The sequence below is a fragment of the Triticum aestivum genome, chromosome 2A (genome assembly GCF_018294505.1).
Source record: "Triticum aestivum cultivar Chinese Spring chromosome 2A, IWGSC CS RefSeq v2.1, whole genome shotgun sequence".
In the NCBI taxonomy this organism is placed as follows: domain Eukaryota; kingdom Viridiplantae; phylum Streptophyta; class Magnoliopsida; order Poales; family Poaceae; genus Triticum; species Triticum aestivum.
In genome coordinates, this window is record NC_057797.1 from 706,359,525 (window position 1) to 706,364,000 (window position 4,476).

Consider the following 4,476-nt stretch of genomic DNA (forward strand, 5'->3'; position numbering starts at 1 on the left):
TCCTAATAAGGAATGACTCTCTTTGGTATAGGATGAAATGTGTTGAATGGTTTTAGGTTCTCACCGCCTGAGATGGGGGAGTGATGCTGATATTCACCTTTGAGGCTAGTCAAGCTTTGGCAAGTTTGTTCTTTTGCATGTTGTCCTTCGTAGGCTTGGAAGAGCATTGAGATTCAAAGAGTTGTGGGTGGCGATTACTTTGGAGTACGTTGATCAATGTGATAATAGATTTTACCAAAGAGTGTTGCCGCTTCTCTTTGTTTTAATAGTTATTGATCCATTGTGTTGTGTTCTACATTGAGTAAAATCAGCGTGCTGCTAAGGATATGGTGTGTTTTTGGTTATGTAGGTTTTGTTTGGATGGAAAATCGTGCGAATCTACTACCTCTATAAAAGCACGAGAGGGCGGAGAACCAATTCATCTCATCCATCCAAAGTGCTTGATCCAACGATGTAGACGGCTCCAATGTTTAGCACTAAAACATGGTTGGCATTCTCCACAGCCCGCACCCACATTGCCGCTAATTACTCCAAAATAACTCCTTGCATCGCCATTGAAGAGAACACCTCGCACCATCGCACGATCTCTGGCGCCTCCCAAAAAACCTCCCCACGCCTCCACCACCCATCGCACTCCCCGCCGTCCCCGCTGCCTCTCAGGCCCTCGCCACCTACGCGCGCTCCCCTGGGCCTCTCTTGCACCGCCCGGCGCCGGCGCCTCCCTGGCGATCAGAATTTCGCGCACCAAAGTGGGATCCGTCTGCCTCCTTGTTCGCTGCCGACGCCGCCGGAGGCTGAGGCGTTGCGGCCCTACCCGATCTGACGTTGAGCGCGCCACCGGAGGACCCCTGCTACTGATCCTCGCGCCCGCCCCCACCCATCCCATGGTTTCCAGTCGCCAGGCCACCCACCCTCCTCGCTTGCTGCTACTACCAGCACGCGGTCCTGCATCTCGATCCAGTCCCAACGATGAACCCGTAGCTGCCGACCAGTTTGGGGAACTCACATGACCTCCATTAAGGTACAAGCCCATCTCTATTGCCAGTTCCGAGTGCCTTGAGCATGGCTGACGATCATGTGTCATATGCAGCCTCTGTGATTATAAGTATGTGCTTGTCAAAATAGTTCAATTAACAAAGTTTCAATTTAGTACTCCTCCCTTTGGGTTATCTTTGGTGTGTGTGTGTAGGGGGGGGGGGGTGTGGAAGTTGAATTGTGATGTCTGCTAACCACCTGCTTATCAGATTCGACAATACACAATATCACTTTTGATTCTGATCAGTGTCTCAATAATCGAAGCTAAGTTCCAGCTTACATAGTGTCCTCAATGATCCGCTAAGTTCTTGTTCACATAAGCATGCTTTGTGGGTTTTGGGCAACAATATGAATGCATAACACAGGCACACACGTTTCTTTTTGTAATTCTCTTGCTACATACACAGAATCAATAAATGAGAAAATAGTCCTTCTATTTAAATAATTGATGTACATGTGTACCAGGGAGTCCACGACGACGGAAAGGAATTGGAGCTCGGAGGCCACATGTGGCGGTGGTTGGTTTAGAAACGATCTGTGTACTACCTGTCATTTTTCTTTGAGCATCTATCATCCCTCTCTCTGTTATCCCTCTGACATTTTTGTCCGTGCTTTTGTAGTTCCGACTGTTCAAGAACGAAGAAATGCACACTGCTTTGTTGATCATTGATGTATGGACTTTGCTGCAGGTATGGGCAAAGTTTCTGAGAGGAAAAAGTTTCAATCATGTTTCATTTTTACATGGCAATGATACTCTTGAGGCATATCATGTTGTGAGATTGCTATCTTTTGTTTGGACTTTCTTATGTTTCTTTTTGATTGGCCTCTCGGATCAGCCCTTTACATTTTGGATGGCAAAATGTTGTGGGTTTTCCATTTCTGTTTTCCACTACTTCTCTTAGATCTTAAGACAACTTAAGGGCTAGCAACTAGAACATAGTTGGTCACTTGTTTGTCCACCAATTACGCTCTTGCATAGTATCATACATAAGTCTCTATTTTCTATCGTACATAAGACTATTTTTACAGTCATATTATGATAATCGGTAGCTATTTTCAGTCCAACATTTTCCAGCACTGTAAGCAGAAAGGATTATCTGATTCAAAATATACTTTGTTATACAAAAAGTATAATATGATGTTTTAACCTCAGTATTAGGGCATCTGAATCATATAAATTACCTGACAAATTGCTCCCTGGTAGTGTTGATGAGCAGTTAGCAAAGGATGTACATCTTGTAGGTTCCATTGCAGAGAAACATGCACAGATTTTTACAGAGGAGTGCAAGCCTTTTCCTGAAGATGTCCAAATACAATCAATTTACCCCCCTGCAAGTGCACCCAATTCGATGTTCTTGTCTTAGAAGGTGCAGATTTCTAGCAACCATATAATTCCGAAATAGTATGATCTATGTTGCCGTCTTGTGACTCCCAGTTGACAAGCAATTTCAAGAAAAAAAAACACCATTTCACTCCTTTGATTATCATTTTGCAGGTCTAATATAGCCGAACTAGAGTTGAAGCTCTCTTGAGTATACCAATAGATGTCAAATCTGCAACAGATTTGTCCAGGAGCTAGCCTCAAAGGTATAAATTCAGCACTGGATCCTATTTCCGTATTCATACTGTTGTGATTTGGTCATAAATTTAAAACCAACTTATACACTTCTATCTGAAATTCCAATGCATATTGTGTTAGTTAGTTTGTTGACAGTGCACTGCAGTATACTATTTGCACTACCAGGGTATTCTCTGCTGCCTAGTATGACTATAATCTGAACGAAGACTATGCCGACACAGAGCTGAAGTTGAGGGAACATTTGCAATCGTTTCCCGTAACAGTAAAATCCTTCAATATGGCATACACTGAGGTGAATATCTCATGCATCGTTATGTAATTTTCCCCATGTATCTCCTCTTTATATTCCAGACAAGCAGCCTTGACATGAATATCATTTGTACTTCTGATTATCATTTTCCATGTATTTTTGAGTTGTGAGAAGATAGAAGTTATTTGTCATTGTAGGAAATCCATACTTGGACCCACATGATGGAGGTTTCATGGTTGCATGGGTTTGGTCCAGCTACTGACCACTTGTTAGAGGCTTACAACACACTTTTAAAGGTACTATCTAGATTATTCGATTCATTTACTTGCCACTTTGTTGCTCATTTGAATTTCTTGTGTATCTCTGACCTACATGTCATGATCTGGTTATTTGAACTTTTGATGGGATGAAAATAGTAAAAGTTCATTTTGACTTGTCAGTAGGCACTCAATATATCATAGTACTATCATAGTTCTATGGCAGAATGAACATTTATTGAAAGTTTCAGTGAACATACGATTATAGGCAATATATTGTCCTGCAAAATGAACTTAATGCACAAGGCATATGTTTGCTTTTTCCTGTCAATAACTCAAAAATAGTCTCCGTACTAAACCTTATTGGTTTTATTTTTGAAATACTAATGTCCGAGAAAAATATCTTCTGAACTCTAGCCAACAGGAATTAAACACCCTGATGCAAATTTGAAATCAATTGAAATGATGCCTATAATAAAGATGGGAGGATGGCACATAGAATGTAACCTCCCAAGTAGACTATCTCCGGCAGAGGAAATACTTCCGCCGAATTGACATGAAGCTCCGCACCCAGGCAGCTGCTCCGGCGACAGTGCTGCAGTCGTCGTCATTGGTGTTGATGGCGCCAAATGACAGCCTGGAGCAGTCAAGGAGCGGCACTGGCCGGTGCCGCCACACCATCCCTCAGCCAGCTCTGCTCTAAATTTTGTACTCTTAACAAACTGTGAAACAAATCTCAGCTGTCTGTAATTGTACAGATTTTATTTCAGGTGCATGCCGATCAAATGAAGGCGCGGGCGAAGAATAGCATGACCAAGAAGTAGGCGAGGGTAGAGGCGTGACAGAACCGGTGGGTAGTCCAGTCGGCGCGACAGTTGGAGCACATCCGGAAGATCGACCACGTGTCGTCCCAGTTCCGGTGCTGCGACTGGTTCCTGTGCTGAAAACCAAACAAAATTCCGACTGCGTCTGAAATGCAATCTGACTGAAGAAGCCACAAGATCACAGTGCAAGCTTCTGGGACAAAATGTACATGAAATTATTTGAATCAATGTACTGTAGATGTTGCTTTGCTTTGTACTTTATACAATCTGAATGTTTGTGACCTGGGCTACAGTAGCATGTTACCATTGATAACATGAGCTAATGCTAATGACCTGCTGACTAATTTACTCAGAACTTGAAATCATCTTTTCTTTAAGCTTAGTGGTAACTGTAGAATGAAGAAAAACATGAGCTAATACTATGATCCTTTATCTTCACATTTATTGGCACATATTTTTTTTGGTATTATTATTTTATCTCACTATTTTCTGGTTGCTTCCTAGCTTTTCTTGAAGAACAAATATTAAATT

General features: G+C 42.3%; 1 long non-coding RNA gene across 1 annotated transcript; it reads left to right on the top strand.

Moving 5' to 3' along the window:
• Positions 1-1,598: 1,598 nt before the first annotated feature.
• Positions 1,599-4,137, top strand: LOC123186058 (uncharacterized). Its single transcript, XR_006493549.1, has 5 exons — positions 1,599-2,402; positions 2,531-2,622; positions 2,799-2,906; positions 3,062-3,160; positions 3,892-4,137. It is a non-coding gene; the product is annotated as an uncharacterized lncRNA (long non-coding RNA).
• Positions 4,138-4,476: the final 339 nt, after the last annotated feature.